At 46.8% G+C, this 12,703-nt stretch overlaps 1 long non-coding RNA gene across 1 annotated transcript; it reads right to left on the bottom strand.

Annotated features, from left to right (window-relative positions):
* Window positions 1-254: 254 nt before the first annotated feature.
* LOC132593896 (uncharacterized) lies at window positions 255-12,618 on the bottom strand. Its single transcript, XR_009559900.1, has 3 exons — window positions 12,532-12,618; window positions 3,897-4,061; window positions 255-685 (listed from the first exon to the last, which is right to left on the bottom strand). It is a non-coding gene; the product is annotated as an uncharacterized lncRNA (long non-coding RNA).
* Window positions 12,619-12,703: the final 85 nt, after the last annotated feature.

The raw sequence follows: 12,703 nt of genomic DNA, 5'->3' as shown, positions 1-12,703 counted from the left end.
TGGAATTAAAAAGGTTCACAAAGACTGTAATCTACGTGCTAGCTTAGAGTTTATCAATTGCTATTTCTATTAGCAATCTCACAGGGCTGTTATAAGGGTCAAAGTTAAATAGCTGTAAAAATCTAATACCTACCAATTTTAACGTCGGGATGCTACCTTTTCACACACTGTTTCCTCTCTTTGCACCTTTTAAGTGGTTCACTTGTCTTCACATTACATTGCATCCATTTGGTAGTTATTGTCTTTGGCTTTTGTTCACCATGCTTTTGCCCTCAATTTCCTCGTCCCTCCAGCAGGCCCCTGATTTTTTGCTTCTCTTAGCGCCCTTTCCTGATCATCTGAGCATAGAAATGCCATCTTGCATCAGGCCCGTGGCCTGCCAGGTGAGTGTTATAGCACCCGGGGATAATCCGGGTGAATTATGAAGGTGTTTTGCAATGTAACTCTGAAAGTTCAGGATGAATTTCAAATGCTGTCCATTCCCAGCTAAGGTCTTGTCTGGCCAAGCCTTCAGGGATGGCTCCACAGACATCTGCTGCTGGATCCCAGGAGTGTCTTCTTCTGTTGAGACTCCCTGGAAACCTGAAACTCCTGCTGGCGTGATGGGGGGCGGGGGCGTGTTGTACCCACTGGCCCAAGGCTTCATGCTACCCAGTAAATTAGGAGGCTGAGATGAATCTGGCATCTGAAAAACAGTAGACCCACTTTCAGATTCTACCCCTGACACTTACCCAAATTATGTCAGCGAGGAATTACTTTTTTGTGCATTTGACATTCTTACTTTCCTTTTCCAGATTAGGCAACGATGCTACGGAGTACTTTAATGCTTCTGCTCTTTAAATGTTCATGTTACCAAGTCTAAGCTTGCTCTTCTCGCTGCACGACAGGCCAGTAAATTGGGAGACAAGGTGTTGAGGCAAGGAATAGAGACTTTATTCAGAAAGCTGGGCATCTGAGACGATGGCAGACTAATGTCCTAGAGTACCATGTTATCGGGGTCTTCGTGCCAGTTTCTTTTATAGAACAGAGAGGGGGAGGAGGTGAGGAAGTAAAAAGACCATAAGTCTTGCAAAATATCTCCTGGTTTTGGCCATCCTAGGGGACGGGATGTGTTAATTTCTTCTTTACTGGCCATTCACAGGTGGGCAGGGTCAGGGTGTTTCCCTGTGGCCTGAACAAAGGCACTTTAGTTTAACATTCAGGCAGGGGCAGGGTTCCCCAAGGGAGGCCATTGTGTATGCCAGTAGCTATAGACAGAACAAAAGCAGTGGAAAGCAAAGGTCAAAGTAAAAGAAACAGATCCAACATGGAGTCAGATTTTGTTCTTCCCTGTTACATTCCCGGTGTTTGGCCCACCACCAAGTAAGCAATTAATTAGTGGGAGTAACTTCTATTATTTTCATTGTCCTCACTACATTTCTTTCTCAACCAAACTGGAGTCTCTGTCTACCACAGTGGAACTTTCTGAGACATACGTTTGCTTTGTGCTTCAATTTTCCTAGTTCTACGTTATTAACTAAACCTATGATATCCTTCATACATAAAATTAAAATTTTAATTGGAGCTCTTGGGAAAAAAATATGCCTCGTGAATGTAACGTTTTTTGGGTGCAGTCCACAAAAGGTTTTAGGTTTGTGAGTGAGAGTACTCATGAAATTCAGAGTAGAATGAAAGGTATTTATGAAATATGTATTCATTGGGCGCTTAGCTTTTGCATGGTACGTGAAAGGACACTTAGACTCCAAACTCATGCCCTTTGAGTATGCTGCTGTGTCTCTTCAAATGGATGAGAAGGAAGAATGAAGGGAGAACCTGACACACTTGCGTCATCATCCTGGCTGTGTCTCACTAGCTTAGTAACCTTGGCCGGTGACCTTACCTATCAGTGAACCCCAGTTTCCTTCTGTGTTAAAGGGGATTAGAATGACCCCCTCGGAGTGCTGTCGGACAATGAAATGAGGAACCCTACAGAACATTACCTGGCAAAACGTTTGGCCCAGTGTGACTCACAGAATATGAGTCCCCACCGCTCTTCCCCATTCTGGGGGCAATGGCGTCGACGTCCCTGCTGCTGCTACTGTTATAGCTTAGCTGTTCTACAGCAAGAGAGCTTCCAAAGTTTTGCTAAGTGTGTTACGTTACACTCCTCTGATGGATTATGTCCCAACCATTAACAACGGTGGTGCAGGGAATTTTAATACCTGCAACATATATTCCACATATAATACTAGTGAAACAAAGCCATTCACAAAAGTATATTGAATGCAGTTCTCAACTATATAAAACAGTGCTTCCAGAAGGAAGGTACCATGATAGCTGTGGTCATCTTTGAGGGGTGGATGATGAATTACGCTTGTTCTCTCATCATACTTTATTTTTCTGAGGTTTTCAAAAACAGCTTGTATTGGTCTTGTCATCATTAAAAAACAAATACTTATTACTGTTTTTAACTTAAGCCCGATCTGCAGACCTTCCATACTCAGTCTACTTGTCAGGCAAATTATCTGCTTTCTTTGTGGCGGGGGCGGGGGGGGGGTTGTTTTTGTCTGCATTCTCTTTCTGTGCTTTTAAACCAGAGAACTGTTTCCTAATGAGAGCAGTGTGTTCAAAGCTGCATGTCTGCAAGAGATCTTTCATTTACTGTACGGTTAACTCATTGGGCAAAGCAATATTTAGGCAATCCTGAAGAAGGGTTTTTTCTTTTTTTTTAGGCATGAGGGAGCATGGGGTGGGGGGTTTAATTGTGATGATTTTCCTCTGTGTCGTTTAGCAGTTTCCAGGGCTTTTCATTATGGCAGCACTGGGCCATTTGAGGTACCTGCTTTCTAATCAGCGCTGGCTGCCTTCCAGTCAGCCTCGGCGGAAACTCACTAGGCACAGGGTTTAATTGGGGCCACCCACCATGGAAGCGCTTCCCCCCTTTGTCCGGAGAGATGGAAGCTCTTAATGTAATGCACATAAAAACGTCCAGTACTGCAGAGCAGGCACCGGCGCTCTGATGTCCCAAGGCTGTTATTATGTCCCAGTTCAATGTCAGGTTTTCAGAGAGACTCCATGCAATCGCAGGGGATGCTTGAACTCTCAGAAAGAGAGCAATAGAAAATATTGGGTTGTAGTCTGGACACCACCCCTGATGTTTGGAACCTCTCTAAATAGATCCCAGACTCCTGTAAAAATTTGAAATCAGCCCCCTCCCAACCCTTTTACAATGATCCCTCTGGCACCTTGGATTCCTTCAATTAATTCCTTGCAGAAGCCAGTTGAGTTCCAGTCCTTGGTTTTAAGTGATCAGCCTCTTGAAATGGTGCCCGGTAGCCTTTTGGAAACGCCAGCCTCAGGCAGGGTGGGGACCAAAGTGACTACGCAGCTTCTGGAAAGAGACTGCCTGCGCAACGGGGTGCAGGCCCCATACAGCACTCCTGGTGGGCAGGTGATTGTGTAATTGGGTAGATGGGGTGTCTAGCAGCCCAGATCAGGGTGGTGGTTCAGGTGATGCAGGTTAATCAAGGGAAACAGAACTTCTTTTGTGCTTAAAATTGGAAATGTTTAATGTGGATGTGACTGTGGCATCTGCCAGCCTCCTACTGGCTGTGCTTCCCGGGATAACACAGTTGGCATCCTAGAAATAAAGAGTGGACCTGCTTTGACCACCCCCAGCCATCGCAGGGAGAGGGATGGAGAGAGGCAGGGAGAGCGAGAGAATGCATGCTAATGAGACTGCCACTTAGCAAGTGCTTCATCGAGCGCCGCCCCTGACGGTCATGAAGATCCCTAGTTCTCTTCCGTCCATCCCTGGGAGACAGTACTGTTTTTATCGCCATCTTGTAGATGGGGAGACTGAGGCTTCTAGAGGGCACGAGGTTATCCAGGTTTACCCAGTGGTGTCGCCATCCTACCTGTTTGACTCTACGGCAGCCCTTCTGAAACGTTCACGTGTGGACAACCACCCGGGGACCTGGGTCTCATGCACGTTCTTGATTAGCGCAGGACGTGATTCAGGCCCGAGGCTGGAACTGAGATGCTGCAGGTGATGGGAAGCCTGCTGGTCCGGGGATTGTACTCTGAATATAGAGGAAACAGACAGCGGTTGGGTCTTGACTAGCTGCATTTTACATTCACCTGGAGCCAGGGGGCTTTAAAAATGCTCCTGATGGGCATTGAGACCCCCTAATTCAGGATCTCTGGGGTTGGGATTTGGCCAGTGTGCACCCAGGTTGAGGCCATCTGCAGAGCTGGGGAGTCCTATGGCTGAGATGATCATGGTAAGCCTCAAGGCCCTTAGGTTTACTTGAACAACAACGAGAACGAACGGTTTGGTTAGGAAGGGGAGGGGAAAAAAGAAAGACCACTGTGTCCTGGAGGGTGAGGTACGGGATACAAAATGAGGCCATGCTGGGGAATAAGGGAGGGAGTGAAAACCAATAAAAAGAGCTGGAGCTAGTTCACAGGCAGGTGTGGGGCCAGTTGGGTGGTGGATTCTATCTGTCACAGGAGGTGGGAGTAATGAGGTTCCCTGGTTGGGACTCGCCAAGGAGGGCTCTCTCAGCAGCCTGGATTGTTTTCCTTCCAGGCAATGAGGTTTCCATTCAACACAGTATCACTGTGAGTGAGCCCTGTTCCTGGTACTGGAAACAAAGATGTCGATGGCATCGTCTCTGCTCTAAGCAGGCGGTGACAGTTGGGGTGGGGTCTGGCCTCCACCGTGCTTGTCTCACTGACCGATCAGAGGCTGAGGGAATGATAGGTTGTAGGAACACAGGGAGATGGACTTAACCCAGCCAAACTCAGCCCAACCCACCCAGCCACAGTGATCAGGGGAGTCTGTCCTAGATGAGATGCCCCTTCTCTTCAGTCTCAGGGGTGACACATGCTGAGGGCCTGAATTAAAGCAATCACGGTGAGGATGAGGGACTGATCTTGAGGCATCCTGAGGTTTGATGACAAATATCTCCCCCTCCACATCCGAAAAATACAACAAGCTAGTGAATATAACAACAAAATCAAACCACGGGGGGAAAGTGGTGGGGTGGGGGTGGGATGAACTGGGGGATTGGGATTGACATGTATACACTAATATGTATAAAATAGGTAACTAATAAGAACCTGCTGTATAAAAATAAATAAAATTCAAAAAAAAACCAGACCTAAAAACACACACAAAAAAACAGACCCACAGATACAGAGAACAAACTAGTGACTTCCAGCGGGGGTGGGGCACTATAGGGTCGGGGAGTGGGGTGTACAAACTATTGGGTGTAAGACGGGCTGCAAGCATGTATTGTACAACACGGGGATATAGCCAGTATTTTGTAATAACTGTAAATGGAGTGGAACCTTTAAAATTGTATTAAAAATAATTTAAAAAATAAAAGAAGTTGATCAGCAGAAAAAAATAAATCTCCCCCCTCCCGGCTTTGCCTCCCAAATTCAGGGGAGATGCCCAAACTTCCCAGCTTGGGGTTCTGGGCAGATGGCGGCAGACGGAGAGTAGCTGATGGTTCAGGCTTGGTGCCTTGTTGAGTTTAGGTGCCTCTGATGCAGCCAGTCAAATTGCCCTGTAAGTGGCTAGAAATGTGTGTCTAGAGCTTGGAACAGAGATTTGAGCTGGAAAAAGAGATCTGGGAGACACCGGCACATCAGATGGGATGTGAATGTCCAGGAACGGAAGAGGTGATCTTATGAGAAAAGACAAGGGGAGGGAATGGAAGTCTGTGGATGCCAACCTTTAATGGACGTAAAAAGGGTGGGAAATTTTTTGATAAGTAAAACTTAAACAAGAAAGGAGAAAACAGGACAAGGTAATGACCTGGAAACTGAGCAGGTGAGAGGTTTTTGAAGAGGAAGCAGTGACCGTGAATTTCAAGTGCCACAACAATTTAAAGACGACACACTGCCAGGGGCTCAGTCTCTCTCTCTCGCAAACATTTTTAATGGTTCTGAGCGAAAGGAGCAGGCTTTACACATTTTGATCTCTCTGTATTTGGTTATTTATTTATTTTTTGCGGAACGCGGGCCTCTCACTGCTGTGGCATCTCCCGCTGCGGAGCACAGGCTCCGGACTCGCAGGCTCAGCAGCCATGGCTCACGGGCCCAGCCGCTCCGCGGCATGTGGGATCTTCCCGGACCGGGGCACGCACCCGTGTCCGCTGCATCGGCAGGCGGACTCTCAACCACTGCGCCACCAGGGAAGCCCTGTAATTTATTTTTTTGTTGAAGTATAGTTGATTTTATTTCTCTTATTTTAAAATAGCTTTTCTCATCTCGTGATTATGAAATTACCCTTTGGAGTCTGGCCTTGGTGGGGACAGTTTCAGGAGACTGAGGGCAGAAGAAGTGAAGGGTAAATGACCAATGCATTTACCTTCACCTACACGGTCCAGCCTTTTGAAAGGGCACTCCAAGAGAGTGGGAACACATGGGAAGGATGCTGAGTACATGGGGGGAAATGATGAAATTGGTCATTTAGAAATTGTAATGCAGCACTCAGCAGTGAGTGGGATGAATCTCTGCTCCCATTCACTTCCCCAAGCCAAGATAAGGAAAGGCTTAAGAAAAGATTGCAACCCAAGCTGGGCACTGTGGATGGCTGTGTCCTGCCTGGGCTTGAATTGAAATGGAATCCAATAGGTCCTAGGCTTCTAAATCCTGCCCCCAAAGGAGTCAGCAGCCCAGAGGCGCACTCTTGTCCTAATTTGCAGAGCTTCCAAATTTTGGCTGCTTTACTTCGAATGCTGCCTCAGAAGGGCACACCATTTTTTTTCATTTAATTTTTATTTTATTTTGGGGTACAGTTGATTTACAGTGTTGTGTTAGTTTCAGGTGTACAGCAAAGTGATTCAGTTGTACATACACAGAGAAAGATAAATATCATATGATATCATATCATACTGTACGTGGAATCTAAAAAGATGATACAAATTAACTTATTTACAAACCGGAGACAGGCTCACAGACTTCGAAAACAAACTTACGGGTGCACCATTTTTGAATGCACACTGTGTCTAGGAGCTGCAGCCCTTAAATCTAATGGAAGATACCAGGATCCAGCCTGGAGTTTAGATGAAAGAATATTCAGATGACATCCATCTCTAAGCAACAGTTCACAGCTGAAGGAAGTGGAGTGGCTACAGGAATGAGGTTCAAAGAAGTTCCCCAAAAAGGGGAGAAGAGCTATCATTTAACAAGCACCAGTGGTTTGGGGTTCTGCATCAGACATTTTCTGTTTTATTCAACCCTCATGAAAAAAAAAGATGTGAAATAAGGATTGTTCAGCCTGTGTGACAGATGAACACATAAAAGACTGCGTTCAAGGTCACATAGCAAAAATACAAGGACTACTTTGACTGAAACCCAATACAAACCAACTTAAAAGGCAAAGGAATTGGAAAGAGCTTTCTTGGCTTAAATGGCAGTGATTTCAAGGATTAAAGGCGCAGGTACGAGAATCATGGTCTCAAACTGGAGCGTGCATATTTTCCTCTTTCCTTCCTCCTCGATGGATTTCATTTTTGCAGCTCAAGAGGATGGCTGCTGCAATATCCAGGCTTTAATCACATATCGTGACAACCTCAGCTGAAACACGGGTTTATTCTCCCCAATTGTGTAGATCAGCACAAGCAAATGATTCTAACAAGTTACACTTGAGTCCAGACCACCGCGCGCCCTCCCCCCCCCGCCCCCGCCCAACCCCGCGTTGGCCAAACATTTTTTGCCCAAAAGAAAGTGTTATTATGTTTGGGCAGGTCTAAATCATGGATTAAACCAGAAGAACGGAGATGGAAATGTTTAGAAGGCAAATCACTCTCTCCAAAATTCAAAGATCTAATCAAATAACAAATCCTTCCTGCTCATAACTGTATCAAGGAGCCAATCCCAAGCCCGTCCTTTATTCTTTCTATTATACCTTGCTTTCTCCGTGAATAAAAAAAGACTCAAAGGCATCTCAGAAGCTTTAAACCCTATTGGCTAGGAAGCAGTGCTGGCATTCACATGGAGGTGTAAGTACAGTGGGCCACAATTACGGGTTTGTAATATATTTGGTTACATCAGAAACACCCAGGTGTTGGTTCAAAGACAGATGTCTGGGCCTCCTCCCAGACCCACTTAATTGGAATATTCATAGGGATGCCCAGAAATGTCAGGTCTAACAACTGCCCAGGTGATTCTGATTAGCAGTAGTTGTTCCCAATCTTGGCTGTCCCGGGCTTCGGGCAGATGGGCTGGTGTTAAACCTGTGAGTTTGGGAGTCATCAGGGCAGATGTCTAAGCCTGCGCGTGATGAGATCTGGTGGTTGAGAAGGAGAGAATACTTCATGTAGACAAGAGTCATTTCCCTTTCTCCAGCAGCCTGAGATTTTCCAGAGCTTTGGCAAAATATATGCTCCATTCTTTGCTGCACAGAGAGTGCAGAACTTGGCCTTGAGTTCGTCTGTGGGAATAGGGAGTCTAGTTGTAACGCTGCCTCTCCAGTCTGGAACAGACAAGCTACTTTTAATTGTAGGGCTTGGGAAAGGGCTGAAAATAGAGCCGTGAAGCAGCACATGTAGACAGAGCAAGGGAAGCTGAGATGAATAGAGAAAGTCTTAACATAGAGACAGTCAGACAAGCGCAGGTTGCAAAGAGAAGAAATTGATGCCTGTGTCCCAGGAAAGCGGCATGATCGACTAAATATAATTTGAGCTGAGAGAACAGTTGGTAGTTCCTAAATTGGGTTTGCGGACGATCTCCTGTCACTAATGAAAACCCGTCTATGCGTGTCATTTGCTTGAATTTCACTCTTTATTTTGCATGGTGAAGGAAACACTTTATCTTTCTGGATGGTTATCTCTAAAGAAGATGCTGCTCTGTCCTCCTCCCTTTCCCCCTCCCCACTGTTTTTGAGGACGCGGTTGTAACTGCACCTTGTTTTCTGAGACATTGGCCAGGAGGCAGCCCTTGCCTCTCAGGGCTCAAGGATGGAAATCCGTTTCCATCTCTTTATTTTTCTTTTTGGCTACTGTGTTGAAATAAGTCCCGTTTACTGTTTCTAGGTTACCCTGTTCTAGGTTCGGATACTTGTTTCTAGGTTACCCCGTTCTAGGTTCGGATACTTGGCTTTGGACATCTTTCTCTTTGGACATGAAAATGCCTTCTACAGGAAACCGTCAGGAACCTGACGGACCATTCAGTGCCGCTTTAAAATGCCAGAGGAGGGGCAGCATCCCTCTGTGAAAGTCAGCTGTGATGGGAGAGGGGCTAAACGTTTCTTCCTTTCTGTGCAAGAGACCCTTGCATCCTCATGGAGCAGAGATCAAGGAAAAAGTGAATCAATAAGAGGGATCACCATTTATTTCTTGCTCTGACCAGGAGGAGGTATGTGACTTAAAGCATATTATCTTGAAAAAGAGGTTAAACTTATGTCGGTGTAAAAAGATGAGAAACCAATACCTAGAACTGTGCCACTGATTTTAAAGGATGGAAAAGAGTGAAACTGTGTGATCTCTCCATTTCCATTTCCCCACCATTCCCTCCCTCCCTCTGTCCCTCTGTCCCTCTGTCCCTCCCTCCTTTCCTTCCTCTCTTTCTCTTTCCTCCCTTCCTTCCTTCCGTCCTTCCTTCCTTCCTTCCTTCCTACAAATACTTACTGAATGTCTTATCTGTGCCAGGGTCTGGGCTAAGTATGACAGAATACATCATGAAAGGGATCATTTTTTTCTTTTCCCCATTTGTTCATGCCATGTTTGTATCCCTCTCCCAAACTCATATATTGAAACCTAATCCACAGTATGATGGCATTTAGAAGGGAGGGCTTCGGGAGGTCATGAGGGGTCATGAGGGTCATGAGGGGTCATGAGGGCCGAGGCCTCATGAAAGGGATTAGTGCCCTTATAGGAGAGATCCCTCGCCCCTGCCACCTTGTGAGGACACAGCAAAAAGGCCATCTATGAACCAAGAAGCAGGATCTCACCAGACACCAACCGAATCTGCTGGTGCCTTGATCTTGAACTTCCCAGCCTCCAGAACTGTAAGAAATACATGTCTGTTGTTTCTAATCCACCTAGGCTGTGGTATTCTGTTATAGCATGTCAAATGGACTGAGACAGATTACTATGAACTTTAGATATTCTTTATAGTGTCTTAGATTTATAGTTTTAAAATCAGCTCAGATTTAGATTTCCAAGTAATTTAGAAGCTGGTGCTCCTTTGCACTTCACAGCTGAAAGGACCATGTGCTCCCGCCTCTCTGTCACCATCTAGAGGCAATTTATACATATTGCAGGGCTAGTTCCTGGAATATCGAGTGTGGAAAATCATCCCAGAAGTTGGGGCTTGCAGTGTTTGTGTGTCAGCCCTACAGAATAAATTGGACCCAGGCATCTGCAAATGAATGGAATGGGAAGTTTTTCTCACGTAGGAGTATATGAGACGGGGGTCTTGATTTCTGTACCAAACCATGGAGGGTCGGGATCTCCTGGGTGCAAACGTTTCCGAGGGTACGGGAGAAGAGCTGTAAAATCAGTGGGGGATGGGACACTTAGAGGAAGTTCAAGAGGAGGCCTCCAGTCCCTCAGCGGTGGGCACTCAACAAATACTTGTCCCATTGAATGAGAAGCTATGAGGCTCCACATCAATGGAGAAAAATGCCACAGAGTAGGACTGGAGTCCACACTATTCATCCAGGTTCTCACTAGGGGTGATTTGGTTTCCCAGGGACATCTAGTAACATCACAACATTTTATCACAATTCTGAGGGTGCTACTGGCATGTAGTGGGTAGAGACCAGGGACACTGCTTAACATCCTACAATGCACAGGATGGCTTCCACCACAGAGAATTATCCAGCCTCCAAGGTCAATAGTACAGAGGGTGAGAAGCACAGGTAAGAAGTGTTCTCTGAGACTCAAGCCCTGACCATGGTGAGGAACCTCTACTCCTGGTCGCAAAAGAGCAAGACCAAAGGGGTGTGGATGACTCCATGCAAAGGTGTCTCACGGGAGAGATGCAGATCAGGGACATGGTTTCACTGGGCCAAGTGTGAGCACACCACGCACCCCTCCAGCTTCCTTTAGAAGCATAAAGCACTGAAGTTACCTGTATCAGAATCACCCACAGCTGCTTGCTACAAATGCATATTTGGGCCCAACACCGAATCTCCTGAATCAGAACGTCCACGGCTGGTGGCCCAGGCATCTGTATTTTAAGCCAGCGTCATGGGTGATTTTGATGCACATTCAAGTGTGACATAAGATGGATAAGCAAAAGCAATTCCGGGTACCGTCTGTTCTTATTTTTAAAGCCCACTTATAAAGGGCTCAGAAGGACATGCACTTAATCCTTGCGATGCTTTTGCTATATTGTGCTGAACTCCCGTTTTACAGATTATACAATGGAGGCCACAAGAGCTTAAACAGATTACGTCGTGAAACCCACGTGATTTGTTTAACCTAGATTTTCTCACCGTGAGGCCTTTCCACACAGAAGCTGTGCCACCTTCTCTGCTTTTCTAGCCCCAGCTTTAGATCTTCACTGATGCATCCAGTGAAACAGACCCTGAACACACACACACACACACACACACACACACACACACACACACACACAATCTTAAATCTAAATTTCTTACATGCTTCACCCACAGCCCACAAGGTCCTGTTGACCTGGCCATCTGCTATTTCTGTCTCTCCCTCCGGCCTGTAGGCCTTCCATCATGGCAGGTACGTTTCCTACTTCAAGACCTTCACTTACACTGTGCTCTGTCTCCGGACATGCAAGACCTCACTCCTTTCTTTCTTTATAAAACTGACCCCCTCTCTTTGGTCCTCTTTGAAATGTCAGCTCCTAACAGACATCTTACAGTTACACGCCCACTCTTAGACCCCCTCCAATTAAATTAGATTCTGCTCTTATTCTTTCTAACTTAGGACCCCATTCTTTTCCTGTAGACTATTTGTGATCATTTTGGTTCTGGTATGGTCGAGTTATTCCTTGAGGGTCTTTTCCATTAGCCTGTGAGGAGAATATATTTTGTTCATCACTGCAAACAGTGGGGATCGAAAGATCAAATAAACGTGGCGTGTAATCAGCAGGCACCCGGCAGAGGGGATGCGCATTCGTGGCGATGGCAGCAGTGTATGTTACGGCTCATTTCTGCACGTTGCGGGGTCTGGGGCCAGGATTCAATCTTGAGGAGCTGGAAACGCGGTCACTTGAAGAGGTGAGGCCACCGCCGGCCAGCCTGGGTTTTCACACGCTGCAGCCGGTGGCAAGGCTCTTGCTTCCAGCCCTCCAGGCCGCCTGAGATTTGCGAGTTACCGGGATTACTCTCTGGGTAGCGAGGTACTCTGGAGCCCAGCCAAGCCCGGTTTCCTCAACCTTATCAAGGGGTTAATAAGGCCCACCTTTGCAAGGAGAGGGTCCGAGGTGAGCGAGATAAAGCAGAGGAGGGCGGCTGGCCCTTTGAGGTATTGAGAACGCTAAATACCTGGGCTGTCTCGCCAGGAGACTTGTAAAACAGAAGTCTGCACCGGCAGCGAGAGAAGTCGCGCCACTCACCTGAGTGCCGCCCTGCTCGGCTCATCCCTCCGTGCGCTTCAGTGACGTTTTCCCAGCCTGGCCCAGGGCGCTCTCCTCCCTCCCTCGGCGGTCGCTCCCTCCCTCCCCCTTCCTCTCCCCCAGCCTCCCCTCCCCGTGCGCCCCCTCCCTCGGAGCGGGAGTGGGGAATCCC

The sequence above is a fragment of the Globicephala melas genome, chromosome 19 (genome assembly GCF_963455315.2).
Source record: "Globicephala melas chromosome 19, mGloMel1.2, whole genome shotgun sequence".
In the NCBI taxonomy this organism is placed as follows: Eukaryota; Metazoa; Chordata; class Mammalia; order Artiodactyla; family Delphinidae; genus Globicephala; species Globicephala melas.
This window is presented reverse-complemented; position numbering and strand designations above follow the sequence as displayed.